We start from the raw sequence: 27,244 nt of genomic DNA, 5'->3' as shown, positions 1-27,244 counted from the left end.
AGCGTCACTCGGGGCACACTCTAAGAACAAAACTCGGCCAGAGGCGGTCAGCTGTGGCCAAATGGCCACACAGGAGTGCAGGGCTCGTGGCCCATGGTGCTGTTGTCTTTCCTGGCCTTGCCTGTGGTCTCCATCAGCCGGTGACTCTTAGCTAGTTTGTGTCCAGGTGATGTGTAGGCAGCCTGAGTGTCTTTTGGATGTTGGGTGAAATTTACCGGGGATTTTTTTTTAATCTGCAGTGGCAATGCCACTCCCTTTACAAACATGCATGAAGGAAATGACTTGAGATTGACTGCTGACGAGCTTGGCTGGCAGCTCCAGCCTCCATCACAGCTGTAACCGCGCACCGTGCATTTTTATTTACAGATTACTAGGCTCCGAGTCTGACATATGACTAGCTGGGAAGCTCCTCCCCTGAACAGTTGTATGTCATCTGCTTCAGAGGACTAATTGCTTGGCAAATCCCCTTCGGTAATTTCCTCTATTTGCTGATGAGTTACTTAACAGTGATGGGCTTGTGGAATAGACCGTGGAGTTGACTGTGCGCTCCAGAAGGCCGACCGCCGAAGGCCCGGGGGATATGCCTTTTGAATTCCGTTTGGCTTTCCTGAAGAAACACTGAAACCATTATATGGCCTGTTAATATTTCACTCAATACTAGGTTAAACTCCCGGGCAGTGTTCTGTTTTCCAAAAAGAATCAAAACCAGGTCCCCTTTCTTCAAATATGCCCCTGTGCATTAGAAAATTATTAAAAAGGAATTTAATATTTATAGAATGTTTAATGCTGTTTTAAAAATACGACTTGGAGTGGAATAGCTTTCCAACACATAGCATTCAGAGCGGGGCGGGGGTGGGGGAGAAATCTGTTCCACTGCTAGCCTGGGGGCTCAGTCTCTGGTTTGTCTTATTGCTAGATCAGAGGGAAGGCTTACCTTTAAAACTTGCTTCCCCGTCTCTGAGAAATGGAAAGAAGTGGTATCATGGGCCTTTTCTTTTGCTGACATTGTATAGTTCTGTGATTTTGTGTGTGCAGGGGGCCAGAGGTCAACATTGAGTGTCTTTTTGTATTGCTTTCCATTTTAATTTTGGAGACAGAGTCTCTTACCTGTCAGCTAGACTGGCTGGCCTGCAAGCTTTGGAGATCCACCTGCCTGCCTCCCTCTCTCTCTCTCTCCCCACCTACTCCCCCCTCCCCCCCCTCTCTCTCTCTCACACACACACACACACACACACACACACACGCACGCACGCACGCACGCACGCACGCACGCGCACGCTCACTTCTAGAATTACACCACAATGTCCAGGGGTTTTTTGTTTCTTTGTTTGTTTGTGTCTTGGTGTGATTGTGGGTGATGAAGACCCAAACTCAAGTCCTCATACTCATGTATCAGGTACTTTACCAATGGAGCCCTCTCTCTCCTCAGCCAAGTTCTGAGATTTTATTATAATTCTTCCCCTCACCTCCCCTAAGACCTTTGCTCTGTCAAACATCATTTGCTGTTGTTTGACTTTGTTAGGTTTGGTATTTAATTAGAGTTTATATTTTAGCTATTATTATGTCATTATTTAGAGAGTAAGTCATAAGTGGTACCGACAATCATTTATCACCACATCTATATTAGTTTCATACTGCAATAGCTTCCTGTGTGTGTGTGTGTGTGTGTGTGTGTGTGTGTGTGTGTGTTTAACAAGAGCCCTCTCAGGAGGTGGAATGTGTTATAACTAGAAGGAATCTTCCAGCTAATTGTGGCATTATTTCTTCCAAGAGTCATGCTGGAACTTGGATCTGAGTGTCGGTATCTAGGGCCATACCCTGCTTTTCATTTGTGAGTAGACATTTTTTTTTTATGTCATTTGGTTTTACCTGCAGGTGCAGGTGGGAGTCCCTAGGTAGTTCTTTTGCTCTTCTGCCTTGACTCTTCCAATTAGCATGTGCAATTCAACCTCGCCTTGTTAGTTCATTTATAAGCAGCTCATGCAATGCCTCGAGATGTATCGCAATTATTAATAGTTTCTTTAGGCGGGTGAATGCAAATGGGAGAGGTGACATTTGGGAGCTTTTTGAATACCTACGTCCTTGTGTGTGGAAGCCGAGTCTTTGGATTTTAACTGCAGGTCTGTGGTTGTGTGGCCCTGTCGCATCTCTTAAATCTGTGACCCCCAAATTCCTCATCTGTCTCAGGGGATTGTTGGCATGATAAGCATGCTGTCTTAGTTAGGCTTTCTATTGCTATGATAAAACACCATGACAAAGCAACTTGGGGAGGAAATAGTTTATGTCACTCACAACTCTTGGGTCATATACTCCATCACTGAGGGCAGTCAGGGCAGGAATTCAAGGCAGTAACCTGGAGGCAGGAACTGGAGAGAGACCATGGAGGAGTGATGCTTACTGGCTTGTTCCCAAGGCTTACTCATGCTGGTTTTTGTTTGTTTGTTTTGTTTTTGTTTTTGTTTTTTCAGCACCTAAACCACCAGCCCAGGGGTGATACCACTCACATGAGCTGGGCCTTCCCTCACCAATCACCAGTCAAGAAAATGTACCACAGGCTTGCCCATAGGCCAATCCGGTGGGGACATTTTCTCAATTGAAGATCCCTCTTTCCAAATGACTTTAGCTTGTGTCAAGCTGACATAAGAAACTAAGCAGGACACACGCCCTGGCCATATCACCTCACTGCACAGGATGGAATCTCGTGCTTATAAAAGCAAACGCACAGCACTTTAGAGGTGAGGGGAAGAGAAGAGAAGCAAGGGGAAGACTGTGGTTCAGGGTCAATGCCCTTTGGCTCTCAGGACAGAGTGGGAATCCTAATTGGATCTTTGAAACTTGGGGAGGACTCCCTCACTGCCCGAGTATGGAAGTGGTGTCATCAGCAGGTGAGACTGTCCGTTCCCCCCACCCCCCCAAGAATATCTGCCGCCCTTGGAGGGGTGTGGTGTTGTGATGTCAGCATGGTTAATTGTGGATCCCCCATTCAAGTCCTTAAGCCATGTTCGTCTTATTTATTTATTGTGTGTGTGTGTGTGTGTGTGTGTGTGTGTGTGTGTGTGTGTGTGTGTGTTCGTAGGTCGGAGGACAACTCACAGGAGAAGGTTCTCTCCTTTCACCATGTGGGTTCTAGGGATCAAACTCGGATCCTGAGGCTTGCCATCACTTTGCCTGCTGAGCCACCAATCCCTCCGTCCCCTGTCTTCTGGATTTTGACAAATTAAGATGTACCTTTTGTTTGGTTGGTTGGTTTTTACCATTTATGGTAAACGGTCTCATTTGCTACCTAGTCTATAAAATGGTCATCTCCTGGGATGTACAGCAGTCTATCCAGTAGTTCCATGTGAAGTTACATATCACAGGGACACTTAGCCTGTTCCTGCTGTTTCTCACGATGAAGCCAAGATGAATATCTTTGCCCTCAGAAAGAGTTTTCACTCAGAGTACTGACCCAGAGGCTGCCTGCTGAGTGAGAAGGGGTTTGTCCTGCTGCTCCTGATGGAGAAACACATCTTGCTTCAACCTGACTCAGGGTGTGAGGTTCATCCATCTTACTTCTTTGGCGGGCTTACCTGGCCCCTGGGGTTTCAGATTTGCATTGCTTTGATCTCACTCCAGATAGCACATCTCTATGTTTACTTCCTAATTGTCCTTCTTACAGTCAGCAGAGAAGCTCTGTGTGCATTAATCTGTGAAAACAAGTCCTTCTCATCTTCTAGATATCACTCTTGTTCTGAAAAGTCGTATCTGCCATATCTATTGCACACCCCAATTTTTAAATTTCAGTGGTAATGCTTTTTAATATTTATTTGAAATTTTAATGATGTGTGTGCCTGTGTGTGTGTGTGTGTGTGTGTGTGTGTGTGTGTGTGTGCGCGTGTGCGCGTGCGCTCGAGTGCAGGGATCTGCAGAGGCCCAAAGAGAACTCTGAAGTCCCTGGAGCTGGAGTTACAGGTGGTTGTATCAGCTGACCTGAGTGCTGGGAACTGAACTTGGGCTCCTTGGCAGCGCAGTGTGCACTAACCACTGAGCCCTCTCTCCAGCCCCAAACGATGCTTTTTTTGTTGCACAGAAAAGTTCAAGATTTTAGATATGATGGGCTGTTCATTTCTTTGGTTTGTATTGTGCAGCCACTTGGAAGGAAGATGAGATAAAAGGGATGTCTGAGCTGTACTAGGCCAGCTGGCTCTTCCAGGGATAATTCATATTCAGTGTCTCTCTCTCTCTCTCTCTCTCTCTCTCTCTCATTTGCTGTTGAAGACCCAGTGCTGGATATTTCCAAAGCCCCATTTTCCCCCTCTCTTCCCACCTGCTCTTCCCTGTTGACTCACTCTAGGCCACCATCCTGGCTGTTATATTTTTTCTGCTCTGCATCTGATCCCCCTGCTCTCTGTGGCTGACCTGTGTTTCCTGCCTTGGGAATATAGGTGGAAGTATGTCTGGCCTCCTCCCTCACTTTGGCCTCAAGGGATGAGGCAGGAATGTCCAAGTATAACAGTTGTCCAATATGCTGGTTGAACGGAGACTTGACCTTCATGGTTGGGTCCAGCTCTGCCACCAGGCTGAAGGATAGACAACATGGGTTGACTGGCATCCATGTTGGACCTGGAGACTTGAAGCTTCTTTCCCTCCCTGCCTGGTGTAGCTCTCCTTGTAGGTGGTTCTCTGGCAGGTAAGATTGGCAGCAGTTTCCTGGGTATCAACTTAAAGGGGAAAGTAAGTTTCAAGATCAGGGCGTATGACTTAGCCAGCTTGGAATGGCTTGGCATGTAACACGTCTTCTGAATGGACTTTCTATACAGACATTTTTCTTTCTGTTGTTCAAGACAAAACCTGGAGCTTGAGTTGATCTTGAATGTAGCTTTGGATACAGAGGGTCAAGTGTATATATGGGAATAGTTCACATGCTACAAACTATGCTTTTCTCCCCAATTACAAGATTGAGTTTTTTTTTTGAAACAGGATTGTTCTGTATATTACTGGCTGCTAGCTTTTAACTGCGGGTGATTCTCCTGTCTCCACCTCCCCAGTGGTGCTAACATGTATGTGCCAACATGTCTGATGGCACACACTCTTGTTCCATCCCAACCCATTCTCTCCAAAGTCCGAGCAAACATTTCTGAATATGGGAAATCCGTTTGCGTCTTTGTTTTTGTGGTGTCCTCCCTGCCCCTGCCTAGGTTCTTACAGCGGCAGAATGAAGTTCAGCACCTCTGATCTGGCTCCCTGGCTTGGGATGTCCCTTGTCGCTCCAGCTGGGACACCCCTGTAGCTCTGTCTCAGTCACTGACTGCTCCCTCTGAGTACTCCCTTATGTTTGAGATTTCCAACTTATTGTATCCCCTTTCTTAGGACCAGCACCCCTTTGCTGGCTAATTTTCTCCTGTTCTTAAAATTTCAGTTTCTTGTCCCTTCCTGAGCGAGCCCTTGGACTGGACTAGCTGAATACTGCTTGAACTCTCATGGCCTTCCTCCTTCTCCTCCTCCTCCTCCACTTCTTCTTCTTCCTTCTTAGTCACTTGTTTGTATGAACTATGTGGCTCTGCCTGGCCTTGAAATCACCTTGTAGACTGGGTTGGTTTCGAACATGTAGCAATCTTCCTGCCTCAGCCTCACAACCCCTGGGATTACAAGTGTGAACAACTACACCCAGCACTTTTGTAGCATTTTTAAAACTTTTTTCCAGCGCAGAGATAGGAGGGTCTTCCCGGCTGCTCTGTGCTCAGCATTGGCTTATGTAAGCATGCAGCATATACAGGCACCTCCCAATGACTTGAGTCTTTGTGTTACTGATTGGATGTGAGCCCTTCTATTTACATGGACTGAAGTAACAAAATTATAATCTGGATCCACTCTATCTGTGATGGGCCATGGAGGAGGGAAAATAATGACATCTCTTAGAGTAACATCGGGCATCATGAGAGTTGGTGACAAAGTAATCAGAATTTTCCAGAAGGCTGTACTGAAGAGAAAAGAAGGATAAAGAAGGATTCCATCTTCTTGAATGAAAGCCCCGTGCACTAGAATGCCGGGTTTGCTCAGTTCTGAGTCTTAACAGTACTACACATTCAACTCAGGAAAAGGAACTTTTTGAATGTCTAAAACTGTCTTTGTGTTGCAAAGAAATTCCTGTTGAGTCTTGGCAGTGTGATGATTCATGAAGGCACAGCTGTTGTATTGGAGGACTGAATGGCTGATGTGAGTGAGGTTCAGGTGTCTTAACCATCAGTCCCCTGGTCTTGGTCAGACTTCCTTACATGCTCTGAGGACCCTGTCTGCCAACTTAGATAAACACTGGGCTTACCTTTATCTGGGAGGGAGAAGAGTGTCTGTAGTTCTGAGTCGTGTGGAATTGGGAGCTATGTGCAAGAGCTGGGGGAAATATAGCAGTCCTTTGTATATATAACAAAACTCAACAGAGTGAGACTGGGGGGGGCACAGAAGGATGATCAGAAGGTGGATCTGGGCCTCTCCCACTGGGTGGCTCAGCCACCTGTGTTGCATGTGGCTTTATCTAGGAGATGCCCTGTTGGGGTAGATAAAAACACCTTTGGCAGGCATATAGTGTTCATATTTGGTAGTTGGGGTAAGGAATTTTATGCTAGACTGCTTGTTAGATGGAAATGGGGCCAGATACCACGAACCAAGACCCTAGTTCCTTGGACCCCACCCAGTCCCACAGAGATCCACAAGCCACCCTATCTTAATCTGCTCTGGGAGATTCCAGTTGGGGCAGAATAAACTCTGGGTGAATGTTCTGAATTCTCTTGCCATTTCTCAGGCCTCAGATCCAGTCTACCCCGATGCCTCCTGGGTTGCTGAACCCAGAGCATGGAGAATCATAAATCCATATACTGTTTTTGCGGGGAGATGCCCTTCACGTAAGGACCTGGGCAGGAGTGCTTTCTACTGTCAATGTGTCTTTGGTGCCTGACACGACTCTTTTTAGAAGCTGGGCAGTGATTCATGCCTGTAATTTTAGCATGCAGGAGCCTGAGGCAGGAGGATCACCATGAGTTCCAGGTCAGTCTGGGATACAGAATGAGGCCTTGTCTCAAAAACAGAAGTTTGAAGTTCAGCTCGGTTTTGTTCTTCATATATCCACAACTTCATAAGATAAGCATATAATTACTGTGTCAATGGAAGCAAAGATGATCCTGATATTGATTTAAACATTGAATCAAGTTTAGTGGTACATGCTTACAATTCCAGCATTCTGAAAGTTGATGCAGGAGGATTGTGACTTTAAGGCCAGCCCTGGCTACACAGGAAGACCCTGTCACAAAAACCAAAACCAAAACCCAATCATTGCTTAACTCTTGTTTTGCCTTTCATGAATAGGGGAGGCGTTTATGAAGCCCTAGACCTCTCTTAGGAGGCAGTTCTTGATGGCTGGTGGTGGGCAGTCAAATTCTCCAGTGGTAGACACTAGTAACTTGCCCATTCTCCAGTAAATAAGCTTCTACTCGGCTGCTCACACACACACAAAATAAAAAAGACGTGAAAGTGAAGGGGGACTTGTTGAGAAGAAGGAAGTGGGGGGTCGGCGGGAGAAAGAGAGGAGGGGAGATGCTGCTCGAGTGAGAATAACCAAGCACATTATATCCACGAAATTGTCAAATAGATTACAACTTGGCTTTCTACGGAATCGGAAGGAATTGTGGTAATGGCGTTGAAGCTCAAACTCGGGTGTTTTATCTTGGCTGCCCGGCTCTGCTTAAGCCTCTGCAGCCCTGTGACCTTTTCTGTACTCTTCAGGAGGCACGGGTTGGACTCTTTTTCCATCTTGGAACCACCCAGATGAACAGTACTATTTTAACAATCCGAGTAAACATATAAAAAGAAAGACACGTTTACCCCCTCCTGGCACACCCTAGATCTATTTCAGCTGCCTTACAGATTAACATAGGCAAGTGTGAGCTAGAGCAACATTAACATGACAAAAAAATATGTTTCTGAATGTGAGCTTGAAGCTTAGGCCTCCCCAGACCCAAACTCCTGCCTGCTCCAGACTAAACTCTAGGAGTCATAGTTCATAGCCTATGTAAAGCTGAGTGGAAGGCAACTAGTCTTTGGAAAGGAGGATGGCCACTGGCTATTCGCTGTGCTGCTGAGCAGAGAATATCATGTGACCTGACTGATCTCGAAGTTTCCTCTGACTGATTCACTGAATGGAGACTCTTTGCTCTAAAGTCTTAGAAAACTTTCTTCTTCTCCTTCTTCTTCTTCTTCTTCTTCTTCTTCTTCTTCTTCTTCTTCTTCTTCTTCTTCTTCTTCTTCTTCTTCTTCTTCTTCTTCTTCTTCTCCTTCTTCTCCTTCTTCTTCCTCCTCCTCCTCCTCTTCTTCTTCATCATTATTTAATGTTTCCCATTTTAAATGTCCAGGGTCTTCAAAGACTTCAATGTCATGGAAGTCTTATGCTTCCTCCTTCTCTTGTAGAATGAGTCAGAGCTACCCTTATCTCTTGGTACTTTATCAGATTCTGACTGAGAAACTCCAGCCTTAAAATCCACAGCTATGCACACTATTTATGGTGGCTGGTGTGTCATGCGTCTGCCTTCCTTAATTACAATATGTTACACAAATCCAAGTACCATAGATAAATTGCTTCAGTGGACAGTCAGGATGACCCCTTGAGAGGAATATAGTCATTATCCAAAAGACAACAACAACAACAACAACAACAGAACCTAGCAGTTATGACACTGGTTGGTGGAACCAGCGGTGTGATAGTTCACCTTCATTGTCACTTGACTGAATTTAGAATCCTGTAGAAGACAATTCTGGGAGTCTCCAGAGAGGATTAATAGAGGAGGAAGGACCCACATGGGATATGGTGGCACTGTTCTACAGGATAGTTTCTTGACTTACTACAAAGGAACAAAAGAGAAAGCTGTCACAATGCTTTGTGGTCTTCTCTCTGCTTCCTGGCTCACCTAGATGTGATCAAGCAGCCGCATGCCTCAGCTGCCACAGCCCAGCGACATTCACGGTGTTGTACCATCACTTCCTCTCCAACATGAGCCAAAGTAAACCCTTATTTTTCCCTTAAGTTGTTTCTTGTCAGGTATTAGGTTACAGCAAGGAAAAAAAAGATAATATGTTAAATTATTAGATCTGTAGTCTGGGTTTTCTGATCTTTAGCCTTTTCTCACTCTTCAGTCCCTCAGTACAACCAAGATTCCCCTGGACCTTATGCAGGTGGGCCTCTGAATTTATAAAATAAAAGGACATGTCCTTGTTTTATCAGGTTGGTCCAAAAGAGCAGTTTGGAGATGAACCTGGTAAGATAAAGAAGCAATGTAGCCTCTTGAATATGAGCAAACTGTTGCTGGAGGGCTTCTCTCCAGGTTCCCCAAGCCCCGCAGTCCCACAATCCACGTATAAAATAATCACTCAGACACTTATATCACTTATAAACTGTATGGCCGTGGCAGGCTTCTTGCTAACTGTTCTTTTATCTTAAATTAACCCATTTCTATAAATCTATACCTTGTCACGTGGCTGGTGGCTTCCCAGCGTCTTCACATGCTGCTTCTCTTGGCAGTGGCTACAGTGTCTCTCCCCTCAGCCTTCCGCTTCCCAGAATTCTCCTCTCTCCTTGTCCCACCTACTTCCTGCCTGGCCACCTACTTCCTGCCTGGTCACTGGCCATCAGTGTTTTATTTATATAGAATGATATCCACAGCAGCAAACCTTTACTGCTCCTTGGGACATTATTTTTCGAGAGAGAGAGAGAGAGAGAGAGAGAGAGAGAGAGAGAGAGAGAGAGAGAGAGTTAGTTTGCATGTGCATGTACATTACATATTACATTCAGGTGCTTGTGGAGGATGCGGATGCTGAATCCCTTGGAGCTGGAGTTACAAGTGGCTATGAGCCCGCACCCCAGCATGGTGCTGGGCATTGAACTCTGGTTTTCTGTAAGAGCAGCAAGCACCTGAAAACACTGAGTTTCTCTCCAGTCCTGCAACATTCCTTTGTACATTTAGATGTTAGATGTGCTGGGAGTGCCCAAGCCTCCACTTGATGGATTGAGGGCTGGGGAGGAAAAGTGTCCTTTTACAGCCACTGTACTTTTATGGCTGAGCTGTCTCTCCTCTAATGCAGTCTTGTCAGCAAGGTTAGAAACACCAGGAATTCAAATTGATCTTGCATTTGGAATTCTGAAATCTGAGAAGTCCCTTCCTGGGTGGCTGGGAAGATGGAGTCAGGCCAATTTCCTGTCTGTAGGTTCCTGCTGTTTTTCTCTTGGTCATGACAGGAGAGGTTAGCAGAAGTGTGTCCCACTGCCCATGAATCTTCCTGGTGCTTGTTGCAGCTGCCCGACAGGCGGATCTTCAGGAACGTGAACTGCTTCTGTGATGATTATGCATTGAGAACATTACGTGGTTAATTGCTGTCCATCTCAATAACCCCAGAGCACGTGTTCTAACTGTAATGCAATCTCTCCCATCTTTACAGAACTTATCTGATGGCAGGCTACCATGCTGTTATGTGTAGAAACACTTAGAACTGAATGCACTTCTCTATTTGCCTTACTATCTCTTTATAATCATTCTTTCCCCCTGCAGAATCAAGGTGATTTGTCTTGCAGAGAACTTAACTTGGTGATGGAGTAGCTAAGAATGTTTCTCTCTAACAGGTTCCAGAACAGAAAATGCTGGTGGACGTCACTTGTTGCCCCCAAGATCTTCGTTGGGAGTCCTCAGGACTTGGTGTCTTTAATGAACTCGCCAGGAGGCATAATGTATCACCATTTTTATTCTGGGCTACCCTAATGGATGACACCCAGCTTCAGAGACCTCCTCTTGGACATCGTCCCTGTCAGCCAGTGTGTTAGCCATCCCCTTGTTGGGAGTTGGCCTCCTACTCATTTTGAGCTAGGCTTAGTCACTGATGGCCAGACCCAGTTGAATGTTACACTGCTTGTCCTTTGTCACCCCTAAGCCTTCATATCTCTCTTGTGCTTTTGGGGACCATTGTGCCAGCCCTATTCACCCCTTTGCTAGACACAGTGCACTCATCCGTTCTTTCTGTGTTGGCATGTGCCCACCAGCATAACTTGAAGTCAAGGCTGAATTCATCTTGCACAAACTTGTTCCTGCTGGTTCTGGCCTGTCTCTCACCACAAGTTGAGCTTTCAAATATACCAGTGATAGGATTTGCGTAGACATGTGTGTGTGTGGACTGTGGGAAGAATTCTGTCTCTGGTTTTCTGTTGTTTACACAGTGTACATGCATTTAAAAAAATGTCCTATCACCGAATTAAAAAACAGGGCCTACTTATTTTTAAAGCCATGGATGCTTAAAGGTGGAACAGAATTAAAGCACTAGGTTTCGTTTCTCTTTATGACAAGTTGCAACATATCCAAAAGGTGTCGATTTCTGTCTGGGCAGAAAAGGGTCAAAACTGGCAATCTGCAGCAGAGCCTGGCTAGACCCGAGAAGTGCAGACAGAAGCTGACAAACCCATGCCCCTTGTTGGGAATTCAGCCCATGGAATGTTCTGTAGGACAAAAGGAATGGCGGAGATATTTTAGTTACATTTTGTTCTCGGTCAAAACCTTCTGAAATATGAATCTGCTGTGTATTGGAGAATGGAGACAGCAGTTGATTGAACTTGAATGGCTTTCATTTAACTAGAGGATCCCACAGAAAGAGGTGCTTGTTCTGACAACCATATTGTTGGCTTTCTTTGACTTAAAGAAAATCAAATCCCTGTTTACATATCTGAGAGATTGTTTTATGGACAAAGACACAGGTCAAATCGCACCACACTGGCTTCTGCTGCAGCAGAGAGAAACATTTCTAGAGTGAAATACAAATATTTCTAAGCCCCAGCCGGAGACCACAGTAATGATATGAGTGGGTAATATGAAACCGTTTGCAGTTATTATTCAGTTGTAGATGTGCTTTTTTTTAAGCATAGAAATTTTTTTAAAACAAAATTCTAATCTCTTGCCAACATACATTTTTAGTTGTACTTCACCTATTTGCATAATAGGTGATGAATATGAATATATATTCATATATATATGTATAATTGTAGAAGTCAATTTTATTTTTTTTTTCTGCAGCAGATTACCTCCCCCCGCCTTAATAACATCTGAAATTGTTTCCAATTGTGGGAATTTCATAATTACCCATAAATGCAACTTTTTCATGTTGACCCATCCCACAGAGGGCTTGTAGCCAGTGCTCATGGCTGTCAGGGCTGCACTTTAGAAGTAAGAACTCTTTGTACCAACGAGTTCCGAGGGGACCTCCACTTTACATCCTAGTAGCAGACGGTGTATTGTTCTATGCTGGGTTTTTAAACCCCCAGATCCTGCTGGCATTGACCTGGGACACAGTGCAAGTGTAATTGCTGTTAGTGGCGATGACTCCTGGACGCTCTTGGCATTCTGTGGCCTGTGGTTCTCGAGACTCTGAGGCTGTTCAGGGAGGTTGAGGACTTAGATAAAGGATAATTTAAAACACTTAGGGTTGTCTGCCAGGCTGCTGCAGCAATAACATCAGCTAGGCTTTATCCCTGTTCTAATTCCTAGGCTCTTGTCTGAGTGTCTTACGTTTAATTGCCATCCTTTTCTTTCTGTTAATTTACTCTTCTGTTTGTGGTTTTCATGTTCTGAAAATATTTTATTATTATTCCTCCATTACTTTGATGTTGTTTTAAGACTTGGTCTCACATAATCCAGGCTGGCCTTGACCTCCCGATCCTCCTGCCATTACCTCCAATGTGAACCATCACACTATACAGTCTGCAGAAACTATTCTTAAAAAACAAGTTTGCCAGGTGTGGTGGATCATGCTTGTAATCCCAGTACCTGGGAGGCTGAGGCAGGAAGCATGCTCAGCTACATGGTGAATTCCAAGGTAGCTTGGGCTATAGAGTGATACCCTGTTTCATAATATAAAACACAACACAACACAGCAAAATTCATATCTAGAGCTGGTGAGATGGCTCAGTGGCTAATGGTGCCGCTCAGGCCTGGCATCCTGAGTTAGGTTCCTGGGATCCATGTAAACGCTGAAGGACAGAACTAACTCCACAGAGTTGTGCTCTGACCTTTCCACATGCACAGTGACATGGCTCCCCACCCATCCCCCCCATAAGTATAAATTTTTTAAAATTAATTCCCATTGCAATATGAGTTTCCATTCGCTCATTCTTTTTCCCTCGGCCACCTTTTCTGTCTTAGTGCTAAATCATGGCTTCTCTGTACTTCTGCTCCAGGATTTCATTGCTCTGAGTGTGAGGGTTTGCATTTCCTGTTCAACTTCTCTTTGCATCTGAATCAGTTTCATAGGTTTAAACTGTTTGCTTTCTGTTCAGATGTCTGCTCCCTGTCCAAGCCCAAACTGCCCAGACTGAGATCAGTCCTCACAATACCATTCATCTCTTCTTGTTCTGTTATTTCCATGGAGGAAAAGCTACTTGTCGTTAAGAAGTTCATTTTGGTGTCACTTCCTGGACATCTCTTAGAGTCCTCTGTTCTCTTGATGCAGATCCATGCCATAGCTTCCAACTATAGCCACCGTGAGCAGGGCTGTGGGAACTCACATGTCCCTACACATGGCTTACAATATTGCACTTGCTATTTAAAAAATGATTAAGCTTCTCTGTGTGTTCTTTGCTGTGGGTCAGGAACTTGACCTGCTTAGCCATCCAACACAGAAGTTAATCACAAATGGGTCTTCTGAACCAAATAATTAAAAATAGACCGAAGTTTCTGAATGAGGCAGTTGGTAGAAGAGTCCGTAGTTACAGCTGTGTGTGGTTAGGGAAATAGTTCATGATATTTAAATAACATCAGATTGGCTCTCTGTGGTGCAGGAGTGTGTGTGTGTAATTCCTTTCCCTGAATGTTCTTTGACTGTCAGGGGTGTGTGTGTGTGTGTGTGTGTGTGTGTGTGTGTGTGTGTGTGTAGGAAAACAAATGCAAGTGTTTTGAAATAGAATCTCAGCATGTAGTCCATGCTGGACTCAAACTCTTGGCAAGCCTCCTGCCTCCACCTCCTGAGTGCTGGGCTTACAGGCATGAGCCAGATACAGCCAGCTCTTTCCCTTTTATTTCTCTCTCTTTCCTTCTCATTTTTGAGACAGGAGAGTAGACTGGCTGGCCAGTTACCCTGTGATCCACTGTCTCCAGCACTGAGCTTACAAGCAAGCACTTTGTAACCCGCTTTGTTTTTTTAATTTGATTTTTCCTTTTTTACGTCGGATTCTGGGGATCGAACTCCTGTCCTTGTCTTTGCAAGGCCAGCATATAATTTGATAGGCCATCTCTCCAGCCCTTCCTATGGAGGAGCAATGGTTTTGCTCATGCTTTTCTCTTTAACTGAAAGTTTCTGGGACTTGGAAATCTTTATGTCTTTGGATTTTCCACTCACACGTTACCTTTGCTAATTAATGGCTTTTTGGAGCTGTAGTGATTGACATGAAATACTGTTGAGTTCTTCCAATTTAGATTGTAATGGGATTTATGCCTGGAATATATGTCAGATGCAAGCACGGGGTGACATTGGTGTAGACATGTAAGTAGCTGGGTTGGAGAACTTAAGCCTTCAAATGAGACTTTCCTTTGGGCTTTCCTTTGTAGTCGGGATTGCATCAAATACACCCAGTTTGGGCCAGTTCTATAGCTACAGCATTACTTTAAAACATTTAGCTGGTCATAAGCTTTGAATTAATATATGATATAAAGATTATTGCTTTCTGGCATTTTTATTGTTGTGGTTGGAGAGAGTTCTTTGTATCCTTGGAGAAGTCTTGTTTTGAGGTTGTTTTTTTCTCCCAGAACAGCTGTTGTATTAAGCTAATAATTAATGCTCAACAAGCAAAGTGAAGGGAGATTAAGATTTATGTGTTTGTTATTTATTTGATGCTGCTGGGGCTCAATGATGCCAGGCAAGCAGTCTACCACTCCGCTGCATCTCAAACCTGGAGATTAGGGATTAGTAACAAAAAAAGCCTTCTGGATATGAAAAAAATGATGCCAGGCAAGCATCTCTGGATATGAAAAAACTAGACATGTATTTCTCATATTATTGGCATTATACATTAGTATTATGAGTTAATAGTATAAACATTAAAATTAAGAGTCATGGCTTGAACTTGCTGCAGTAGTTGAAATTAATCACCAAGAAATAGCTTGTATTAATTTCATCATTCACAGAGCAGTGAATTCTGTTTGAAGTTTGAAGTATCCATGCTACTGTGATTATTTAGGTAGGTTTTTTTTTTCATTCATGATATTTCAATTCAGAAGAATTTTTAAGCATCTTTTTGTTCAACTTTGTTGACATTCAAATTCATTGTATAATTTATTATAAATCTGCTGCTTATTGAGTGCTATGTTGGGAGAGAACACCAATGTTGAGTAAGTGTAACTTTTAGTTTCAAACAAATTAATCTTTAATTTTTTTCTATGGTACTTAAGGGACAGTTTGGAGTAAGAACATATTAGTTAACTTTCTGTATCTATGATTTAAATACAAACAAACAAAAAAAGATCATGACCAAAGCAAGTCAAAGAAGAAAGGTTTAGTTTACCTTAGAGTTCCAAAAGGATGGAGTTCATGATGGCAGGGAGGGCATGGCATGGGGCAGGATGCCAGCTGATCACATTTTCATCCACACACAAGAAGCAGAGAGAGCAAGCCGGAAGCAGGGTGAGCCTATAAACCCTCAAAGCCTTCCCCCAGTGACATACTTCATCTAGCAAGGCTCCACCTCCTAAATGTTCCAGAGCCTCTCCAAAGGATATCATTGCTAGGGGACCAAGTGTTCTAATACACCAGTCTATAAAGATCACTTCTCATTCAGCCACCACAAGGAGATGAGTGAAAACTGCAATTATTATTCTTTGTCAATGTGTAAGATATTAGATGTCGATATATTTTTTGTAAACTCTGAATAGATATATAAAAAAGGTGGTTTTGTTTGTTTTGTTTTTGAGACACAGACTCTCTGGGTATCCCTGGCTGGCCTCATACCTTAATAGCCCTGCCTCAGTTTCCCACATGCTGGGATTACAGCTGTGTCCCACTATGTCTGGTTTAGTAATTCTGGTCATACTTTCAGTTCAGTTTTATATTATGTCTTATGACAGAATTCTGTTCTCTTAGACAAGACCACTGATATGAACGTCAATGAGAGCCCCTGACCGGGGACCTGGGTGCTTGCTTACTTCTGTCACACGTTTATGATGGAGCTGTCAGCTTTGTCTCTTTCGGTCACGTGACCTATTCTTAAGATGTACATATAGAATTACACTTGAAAGAGAAGAATTTGTTTGTTGACATTTTCACCTAAGAAGACATTGTTAATAATTATTTGCTTTCCAGATTTGTGGTTGAAAACACAGGGAGAGTGTATATGATGCTCAAGCCAATGCAGAGAGTCTGTTTTTGTTTTTCTTTTTTTTTTCTCTCCCGTATTGCTGGCTAGCCAGCATGCCAGGGGATTTAGGAGGAGTTAGTCACCCTACTAATCACTTAATCCTCATGGTAAACCTACACACATCATCATTATCACCACTGCACAGATAAGGTCAGTGGGTTAGTAGATTGCCCAAGGTCACGGAACAGGTAAGTAACAGTATGAAGGTTCAGCTCACACCATGTCGACCTCAGCCCCCCGGCTGGTAATGAATGATACTTCATCACTTAGCATTGCTGACACAGAAGCACTTTGCAAAATTCTTTTTATTAAATATTGTGTGCACAGAAAGGCCTATGTACAAGATAAATACAAGTCACTCGCTAAGCACTCATTTTGACTCTCTCCCAGACTTTTAAATGACCACAAACTTGATGCTCCTGTGTGGTGCTCTCTGATCTTGACACCTTTCATCTTAAAATAAAGCACTGTAAAGGGCTGGGACTGTAGCTCAGCGGTAGACTGTTTGCTTAGCATGCACAGGGCCCTGAGTTGAGTCTCTAGCACATCTATATAGAAAGAAGTCCACCCTTGCTGGCCCTTTCCTCCCGTCTTCCCTTCCATCTGCAGACCTCCTCATCTTCCCTCTCTACAGTTACAATTATCCAAAACAAAGAAGAACAGTGTTAGCCCTGCTTTAGAAAGTCGAGGAGAATGTCCCAGTGTCATATTCAAGCCCCAGTGCAGTGACAATCCCTGGGGATTCCGGGCGAGGTGACAGGTTCTTCTGCTTGTCTGAAGGGCCCTGTCCTCTTCCATGTAAGGTGTGCCGCTGAGGGGCTGTAACAAAGGGGCCAAGTGAGATGTGTTATTTAAGTTGACTGTGCTGACAGCACTCTCACAGGCTTGTCAGGTTATAATTCGCCGACATTAGCTCTATAGATGTGCTTTTTAATAGTGACTTAAAATAGCGATGCATTTTTCATAAGCAGTGTAAGGGCGCTGCGCCGCACAATCAAAAGCCCTTGAATGGAACACATTAAGATAACATGGCCTTGTTGTCTCTTAATATTTCAATGCAGTCATTCAACAAGTAGCAGTGTGTGTGTGTGTGGTGTGTGCGCACAAATGTGTAAACTGAAATAGATTTTGACCATGGCAAGAATGGCAGAATTCTCTTATTAATTGGAGAACATATTTGAATGATTCTCGAAGCTATTATGATAAGAGGTTTCTGTTTTATTTTGTTTTAAACAACTCTGACTTGGCATTTAGAATTTACAACTATATTACTCTTAACATTACTTACATATAATTATAAAATATTTAGTGGGTTTATTTTATTTTAAGATTAATTGTGTGTGTGTGAAGGGGAGGGCAGAGAGAGAACAGACATACACAGATGCCACAGTGCAAGTTTGGAGGTCAGGGGATGCTTTCAAGAGTCAGTTTGTCCCTCCACCAGGTGGGTCCTAGCACTGGAACTCAAGTATTCAGGCTTGTGAGACATGCCTTTACTTTCTGAGCCAGCTCGCTGCCCCCAGAAGATGTCATGGATTTAAAAGGATGAGGAAGGATATCTTAGCAGAACATTCAAGTGCTTATAAGGTCTTCTGTATATAAATATGTATGTGTACAAGACATTTTATGTACACATTTACAAACGTATGCTTGGATTGGCTCATGATTTCCCGGTGCTGTCTGCATTTCTATGTGTAAATAGAGTGCGTACCTTTTATCAGCTGCTGTTGGAGGACACTTTTATGAACCAACTATATCTCTCGTCTTTCTTTTCTTTCTTCTCCCTCCCTCCCTCCCTCCCTCCCTCCCTCCCTCCCTCCCTCCCTCCCTCCCTCCCTCCCTCTCTTCCTTCCTTCCTTTCTTAATTTCTTTCTGTCTTTTGACAGGGTCTCACAATGTAGCCCTGGCTGGCTGGCCTGGACTTGCTATGTAGACCAGGCTGAACTTGAACTCACAGAGATCTCTGCCTGCTTCTGCCTTCTGATGCTGGGATTCAAGGAATGTGCTACTACCCTGGACCCCAACTCTATGACTTTGCGTTTTCTCACATGGAAGTATTGGATGGTCATGATTTGGGTCTGTAATAATAAGTAGTGATAGAATGAGATTTCAGTGTGTCTACTTCCTCTTATCTTCAATTTGTGTTGAGACAATGTGCCTATTAAGCTTTAAATATGAAAAAAAAAAAAAGAACTACAGATGACACTTTGTTGCCGCCTGTCCATTGTCTCAAAACTATGCCATAATATGGAAAGTAGGAAAATCTTGGCAGAGGCCTAGGAAAGTGCCACTGATTTCCAAGCTGCCTGTGAATATTCTAAGGACTGCTCCCTGACAGCTATTACTATAGGGATTGGCACCGGTGAAGAAAATATACTGTTTAGTACTTCAGGGCAAATAATTGCTGGGGATGCTTTAAATAGCTCAGGAAATGTGTCGAGTGTTTACTTGACATTTGCTGTATTGAACACTAATACTGAAACATTCTTTGACCACAGAGAATGCCTGGGTGGGTGGGGTGGGGGTAGACGGGAGCAGAAGAGAGAGCGAAAACAGCCACCATGATTCAGTCGCAGTCAAATGGTGAGTGTCGTTTGTCAGAATGCGGAGATGCCAGGAAAATAAGCGAGCGTTTGTTTGATCAAGTAGCTTTTGAGGGTGGGGGCAGAAGGCAGAAAGGGAAGCGGGAACAACTCCCTTGGATCGGGTTTCCGTGGTGGCTGGAGGCTGTCTTCACCTGCGCTGTCGGAGCGGAGCCTTTCAGCTGTTGGCTGCTCTGGTTGATTTTTCAAGGTCCTCAAAGCCGGATGGATGGCCTCCTTATTTATTTATTTATTTATTTATTTATTTATTTATTTATTTACTTACTTACTTACTTACTTACTTAAAGTAGAGCTTGTTTGTCTGCCTTGTCTACACATGCTTGTGTATGTGGTGTGGTAGGGGAGGGGGGCACCGGTGCCCTCAGTTGTTTTTATGTATTTGTTTTATGTATAGGGGTCTTTTTGCCTGCCTGTGTGTCTGTGCACCACATGCCTGCACTGCCTGGGGAGTCCAGAAGAGGGCATCAGAGCCCCTGGGACCTGAGTTACAAATGCTTGTTAGCCACCACCCTGTGGGTGCTGGGAATCAAATCTGGGTCCTCTAGAAGAGCAGCCAGTGTTATTAACCATGGGGCCACCTCTCCGGCCCCTAGTACCCTATTTTACGTGCAACTCAGTGCTTCTGATGTTGGTCCCCTACTTCTGCCTCTGGTGCATCTCCTGCTCTGTCCTGTCTTCTCCCACTTTCCCTGGCACTTTTTATGTGGTCTTATCCCAGAATGGGGCCTAGGGCAGGAGAGGCAGCTCTGAAATGGAGAGCCTTTCTTTTTATCATGTCTTGTGATTCAGTTGTATTTAATGGGGGAAGGGGGGGGAAATCGGGTCCAATCTGATTTCTGAGGCTAGTGAGCCTTCTTGTATTTGAGGCAGTTTTGAATAGATTACCCAGTGAATTTTAAATGCATATGTTAAAAGCTAATTGGCACATGTTAGAGGTCTGGGAATGTGAAATTGTGCAATGTTAATAAAATTTGTTTAAAAGTTTCTTGCGTCTATCTTGTCAACCCAAGCTGCTTTGAAAGACCCAAGGGAACATTGAAACCAGCAAGCAAAGCTCAAAACTTCTCCCTTGTACATTGGCTCAACACTAGAAACCCCAAGCAGAGGAAAGGTTATATTTATGCCTTTTCCACTGACTTGGGAGTTGACCTTGAATGAATCATCTTTAAGTTCTCTGAGCTTTGTGAAATTAGCTCTGGGAAGAAATGTGTGGCTGTGTACTGCCTGTGGGAGGAGAATAATGGAGGTTCACGACAAAGAGAGTACTTGAAGGGAAACTTACTAGAATAGAGCTGTAGGCATGAGTGCGGTCCTTACGTGAGGCACCGCTCTGGCTGAGTCCCACCATGCTTAGGTCTGAGGGAGAGCAGGGATTTTATCATAGTAATCTGACTGACTTTCCTGAGGGGAAGGGCACAGGTTGAGCCCAGGGCCTCACTTATTCCAAGGGAGCACTCTACTAACTAAACTATGTCCACAGTCCTTACTATATTTTCTAGAATAAAAAATATTTTCGCTTATATTGTTTTATATTTAATATGCATTTTGTATATATCGGCTTACCTTTAACGTCAGAAAGTTGTGTGATCACACATCCCTACAAAGGGACTTTTATTTATATTATTACCATTTAAACTTCAGTCGGGGGGGCTGGAGAGGCGGCTTGGCACGTAAGAGTACTTGCTGTTCTTGCAGAAGCCTGGAGTTTGGTTCCCAGCACCCACATTAGGCAGCTCAAATCCACCTGTAACCCCACCTCCGGTAGACCCAATGCCCTCTTCTGGCTTCCTTGGGCACCAGAACATGTGTTTGTTTACTTGTTTATTGACACATAAATAAAACAAATAAATCTTTTAAAAGTCACTATTAAACAGTACCAAATTCCAGATATTATTCAGACAATCAATTTTATTATTGTGTGAAGGAAGCTCTCGTTAGATACGTGCAAGGTTTCTGTTTGATCTGTTGCTACCGTCCAGGTCACCTGTGGTGGTGGTTGTTTGCTGTTGTTTGTTTGTTTTCAATTCATTTGAGGAGAAGGGAAGAAAAGTAACCACCGTTTGTGAAGAACCTACTGTGTGCTGGGCACATGTCTTACTTGATTTGTGTTCAAGAGTCTTCCTCCTGCTTCCCCAGTGCTTAGCCACAAGAGCCAGGATACAGGAGCAGCCGAAATATGCCTAGTGTTACAGATGGTTAAAAGGGGGGCCTTTCATTTTGCAGTACCTAAAGTGCTACCTCCTAGCTGAGGGTTTTGAGATCTTCAGACCAAGTGCTGGCAGGTCCCTTCAGGCTGGCAACTTCCCCAAGTGGTACTTGGATTGCAAAACATGGCTAAACCACCTCTCCCTGCTTAAGGCACTTCAGTTATTGCCTCACTGAGGTTTCGCGGGTGGGAAAAGGACATAGGTATTAAGCTGCAAGGACTCCAATTTGAGCAGAAGAATATTGACTTTACATGGTATTGAGTGTTTGCCTCTGAGCCCCAGCTGCATGGAGTCACAAAGCAGACTTGGGATGCGCAAACATCTCAGAGAAAGTTTATATTTTAAACGCAGCATCCTTGATCCACTTTCTCTTTGCTCCCTCGGTCCAGCTGTTATTCATTCAGTGCTAACCCCATAGGAAGGCTCTGCTTGAAGGTCCCTTTGACTGCTCTGCAAGACGTCTGCCTGTATACATAGGAAGGATGAGGGTGAGGAGGGGAGAGATAGAAGGCATAATTTTTAACCCCACTGTAGCTGATGACAAACTCTTGTGACCAGGTATTTTGGGTAAGGAGTAGGTGTTAAAAAAAAAAAAAAACAACAACCCACCCTCGGTTGTCGAGAGGTAGTTATCCTTCTGTAGAAGGCTCTATCCCAGGACAGTTTCTCAGGACTGTAAGGTGTTGGAATCCATGAGCGTCTAACCAGCTTTGTGGAAGTAAGCTTGAGGGTCTGAGAATCTTTAATAATTATGTAGATAGAAATGTCACATGTATACCACCAACATGTACCTTTGTTATGTGTCAATTTAAAACAAATATCTGTTGTTATTATTATTATCAACATTGTTATTGTTGTTTTTGAGACAGGGTCTCATGCAGCCCAGGGTAACTTTGAACTCCCTGTGTAGCTAAGGATGACACTGAACTCCTGATCCTTCTGCCTCTGCCTCCTAAGTGCTGGGATTATGTATGCACCATCACACACAGCACCATTGTTATAACAACTGTTTGTTAGTATTATTATTATTGAGATTGGATCACACTGTGTAGCTCAGGTTGGCCTTAAGCTTTTTCATCCTGCTCCTTCAGCCTCCCATACATTGGGACTAAAGGTATGTGCTGACACAGGCCTGGATATAGTTTGGGAACAGGATCCTTAGCTGTTAGGACTAAGTCTTCAGGAGAACAGAGATGAATGGAAGCCTGATGGTGGAGAAGAGTCTCCATGCTACTCCAAAGCTGGAGTACAGCCTTGCGAGAAGGTTGCATCTGTGTATTCATTTGCCTTGGCTGTCCTGAGATGATGACATCACTTGTGTCTGTGAATGGCCTTCCTACTCACAGTCATGACCAAGTCACTTATCTCTGTGCTTGGGTGTTATCTGAAGAGCAAAAATGATCACCAGTGTAAGGAATCAATAAAACTTTATATAAAAGAAGAATGGTGGGTTTGTCGTAGGTGTTATTAACATTTCCTGGTTTTCTGATGTACCTGTACAGCATGCAGAGGAAGATACCATTCATGGCTTAGAAGGATGGGAAGGAGACAGAGAGTTGTAAAAGAGGCAGTACCTGCTTTTCATCCTAGCTCTCAGACTTTGCTTGTACACACTGTGCTTCTTTCTGATCACCAGGATTGGCTGGGTAACTCTCAGAACCCTCCCTTAAATTTTTTAAAAAATTATTTTATGGGTATGATTGTTTTGCTTGTATGTATGTATGTGCACTATGTGCATGCAGTACTCATAGAGACCAGAAGAGGGCACCAGATACCCTGGGACCAGAGTTACAGACGGTTGTGAGCCACAGTGTGGTGCTAGAAATTGAACCCAGGTCCTCTGAACAAGCAGCCAGTGCTCTTAACTGCTGAGCCATCACTCCAGCTTCATAAATCAATCCCTTTGTTTGGCCATATTCTTTCCCACCATCCATGAGCCTCTGTCCTCCTCATTTCACTCACTTCCCAAGCCCTTGTCCGCACAGCTCACATTAGCAGGACATGCAGTGTTTCCTCTGGTCACTCACATATCTCGTGTCCCAGACAGACACCTTGTGATTCAAGGTCTCTGGGGAGGTATGTCCAAAAGAGCAAGTACCAAGAGAAAGTAATGGCCTTTCCATCTCTATTTCCTCTTTGATGAAGCTGGAGTGCTCCGGGCAGTTGATCTCTGCAAGCCCCAGAGCTTTAGCAAAATGAGGGTCAAGGCCTTTGCAGCTTCCTTATACAGTAGTAGATGATAGGTAAACATGAGTTTCATGAATGAATGACTATGATAGATGGATGGATGGATGGATGGATGGATGGTCTCAAATGGTTCATGTATGGTTTCAATTATTTTTTTTCCGAGACAGGGTTTCTCTGTGTAGTGTTGGTGCCTGTCCTGGATCTCCCTCTGTAGACCAGGATGACCTCGAACTCACAGAGATCAGCCTGGCTCTGCCTCCCGAGTGCTGGGATTAAAGGCATGCACCACCGCCACGCAGCAGTTTCAATTATTTTTGTGTGGTGAATGGAGGGAATGGTCTCAGAGATGCATGTTTTCACTTTCAATAGACACAAAGCTTGCTGATTTAACTCTTACGTACACTGAATTGTCCTCATTAATATTTATACTATCATTGTCTGAAAAATAAATATATGCTAAAAGGCAATACAAATACTAACACAGAAAAATAAATGTTGAGTATATGATTAAAATCACTTTAGAGTCACTTCATGCATCATATTCTATATTCTAATACAGAATAATGTAAAATAATTATACAAGTTCTTTTAGCATATTCATTAACTAATTTATTGAGCACATTGAAAGTTTTCCACAAGTATTTAATACTGTTTTTCTCATTGGTGGTCTGGATATAGGGCTCTGCCTGCTGCTCTTGTAGAGGGCTCTGGCTCAGCTCCCTGCAGCCGAATCAAGAGCTCACACCTGCTTGTAACTCCAGCTCCAGAGAGATCCATGCCCTCTTCTGGCCTCTGTGGGCACCTGCATGCTCTCTCTTTCTCTCTCTCTCTCTCTCTCTCTCTCTCTCTCTCTCTCTCTCTCTCTCTCTCTCTCTCTCACACACACACACACACACACACACACACACACTTAAAAGAAAAGTAAAAACTATGATTCATAAAACTTCACAATTCGGAGTTGTTTTTGTCCATATTAGGTGTCTTTTTTGAATCCTATTTACTGAGCAGATATTATCGTTTTTTTATATTAAGGAGGCTTAAAGAAATTGTTGAATATTTCAACATACATCTCACCTTGGAATTATTTGTGTATTTTATTGATTACTCTTACAGTATAATTATATATAACTATAATTGAACCCCAAGTTAAGTGCTCTTTTATCATGTTAAATGGGAAATTTAAACAATTACAAAAGGTTGAATTTACTGAGTATAATTTACTTAACTTTCTGGGGACCTGGGGTAGGCAAGCCTAAGGCACTTATTTACTTATAACCATCTTTGCACACACTATAACCTCAGAGCAATGACTTCGCCATTGAGTAGGAGTTTTAATGATAAGTCACCGTGTTTTTCACTCTGTTCTTATTTCCTGAAAATGAAAGGTTAGGAGGGAGGGTCTAATTGCACCCCATATAGCTTGAACTCCCAGGACACCCGTCCCAAGTGGGACCCTGTTGAGGAGTTATTCTGTGTCACACGTCATGGTGTTGAGGAGGTCCTAACAATTTACTTGTTTTAAATGATGACTGAGGGCCTGGGGAGAGAAGTCAGTGGATACATGCCTGCCATGTAAGCGTAAGGACCCAGCTTTGGATTCCCAGCATCCACTAAACAGTCAGACATGGAGGCATGAGCCTGCAGTCTTAGCACTGGACCAGGCTCAGTGATGGGAGGATCTCTGCAGGCTTCGCCTGGCCAGCCCAGCTGAGTCAGTGAGTGCCAGGTTCAGTGAGAGACCCTGTCCTGAAAAAATAAGGAGGAAAGTGATTGGGGAGGCTCCCTGAGGTCAACCTATGGCCTCCACACCCGTGTGCACCCACGTACATGTGTACATGTGTACCCCTACACGTGTTAACACACACACACACACACACACACACACACACACACACACACACACACGCACATGCACAAGCACAAGATGGATTCTGCCTCAGTGTCATTAAGATAGATAATAAGAGCTTTGAGTCTCTGTGGATTTAACTATGATTTCCTGACTAACTTTTAACATTCAGAGTATAAGATGCTCCTTCCATAGGCTTCAGCTTAATATGGAATTCTGTATTATGACCAGAAGGAAACAGTGTATCTGTATGGTAAGGAAGAGGTGCTGGTTCATTTTGAGTGATAGCATGAACTAGCCATCTGGGAAGGGTAAACCTCAGTGGAGAAACTGCTTCCACTGGTTGGTCTGCCCGTGTGTCTGTGGGGGCATTTCCTTAACCGCCAACTGGTGTCGGATGGCCCAGCCCACTGTGGGCAGTGCCATCCCTAGGCTGGTGGGTCTAGGCCGTCTAAGGGATATAGCTAACGAAGCCAGAGGAAGCAACCAGGAAGCAGCATTCTTCCACTGTCTCTGCTTCTGGCTCTGCCTCCAGGTTCCTTCCTTGAGCTCCCGCCCTGGCTGGACTGTGACATGGAAGTGTGAGCCAAATCAACCCTTTCCTTCCCAGTCACTTTTTTTTTCAATTTTAATTTAATGTAAATAAAATGTGATGACATCATTATCCCCGTCCCCTCCCCAACCCCGCACATGCCCACCCTCCCCCTCCTTGCTCTTCCTTGCTCCTTCTGAATCCATGGCCTTTCTTCCTTTCTCTCTTTCTTTCTTTCTTTCTTTCTTTCTTTCTTTCTTTCTTTCTTTCTTTCTTTCTTTCTTTCTTTCTTTCTTTCTTTCTTTCCTTCCTTCCTTCCTTCCTTCCTTCCTTCCTTCCTTCTTTCTTTCTTTTTCTTTTTTATTAAGAATTTTTCTACTCACCCTGCACACCACCCACAGATCCCACCTCCTCCTCCTCCCCCCCCCCAGCCCTCCCGCCCAAGCCAGCCTACCTCCCCCAAATCCCAGTTGCTTTTGGTCAGTGTCTTATCACAGCAACAGAAACCTAACCGGAGCCAGAGGGGAACGTGGAGTGGGGCGTGCAGAGAAATATCAGGTTGCTTCTTTGTGCCAGTCGTTCCCACCATGTGTTGTGTTCTCATGTTCTTGGCTCTGAGGAAATTGCAAGTATCTGTGTTCATTGAGTCCTTCCTCTGAAAAGTGCTTCAGTTTGACTTAAATGCCTTTCCACACCCTCGTCTGCTAGACTGGTGCAGGGACAAGTCGGAATAGCTATCGGCAGCTTGTGGAAAACGCCTTCTCATGCTTGAGTGTAGATGTTGTTGGGGGAGAGAAGGAGCCGTAGGTTCTAGCTAAGTGCACACAGTGCAAGTCGTTATCGATCTCAGCAGCTCCAGAAAGGGAGGAGAGTCTGAAAAGGATTTGTGAGACTATTTCAACCGACATGATTGTTGAAGTTTGGCTTCTGATGCAAACTGGAGTGAGCTTTGCTGGGGGTGGGGGTGGGGTTTGGTTTCATGTGTACATATTTGCCCTGGCTTGAATGGGAAAGTGGTTTCCTGAGCCCGCATCTCTTCAGTGAGTCATTTCCCATGCTGTTGAAGCATTTTCACCCTTTACTGCTGTGTGGAGTTCAAGCTTTTCTCTGGCTGTTTTGACTCCTTAAGAAACTCGCAGGAACAAATTAACAATCACACTCCTTTGGGATGCAAAGGCCCTAGAGTAAGTAGAGTAATAAATAGCACTTCTAGAATCCCAAGTCAACAGAAAGCCCAGCTCTCAGACCTGGGAAGGTGATGGAAGAGTCGAGGCCCCATAGATCCAAGCAAGATACACCAATTAAAGGACGGGGGAAAAGGGAATGGGGAGAGAAGGGATAATCCTGTTTGGGTCATTGTCACTTTCCAGGTGATCTCATTGTCTGTCTGGCCCACCTGTCCTCAAGTGGACTATAATCTAGGCAGCATGTATGACATTAAAATAAGCTGTCTCATTTCTTTGGGAA

General features: G+C 44.0%; 2 protein-coding genes across 3 annotated transcripts in view; both read left to right on the top strand.

The window, feature by feature from the left end:
- The window catches only part of LOC143273537 (uncharacterized), a 30,518-nt gene extending 13,518 nt beyond the window's left edge, over positions 1 to 17,000 (top strand). The window contains exon 5 of the mRNA XM_076573627.1: positions 10,640 to 17,000. The gene's annotated coding sequence lies outside the window, so the exon portion shown is untranslated. The remainder of the gene's footprint in view (positions 1 to 10,639) is intronic.
- Positions 1 to 27,244, top strand: part of Atxn1 (ataxin 1) — a 410,907-nt gene that overhangs the window by 13,905 nt on the left and 369,758 nt on the right. The gene's annotated exons all lie outside the window — the stretch shown is intronic.

Source organism: Peromyscus maniculatus, chromosome 5 (assembly GCF_049852395.1).
Source record: "Peromyscus maniculatus bairdii isolate BWxNUB_F1_BW_parent chromosome 5, HU_Pman_BW_mat_3.1, whole genome shotgun sequence".
Taxonomy (NCBI): domain Eukaryota; kingdom Metazoa; phylum Chordata; class Mammalia; order Rodentia; family Cricetidae; genus Peromyscus; species Peromyscus maniculatus.
Note: the sequence above shows the minus strand (reverse complement) of the source record. Positions and strands in the feature narration are given on the sequence as shown.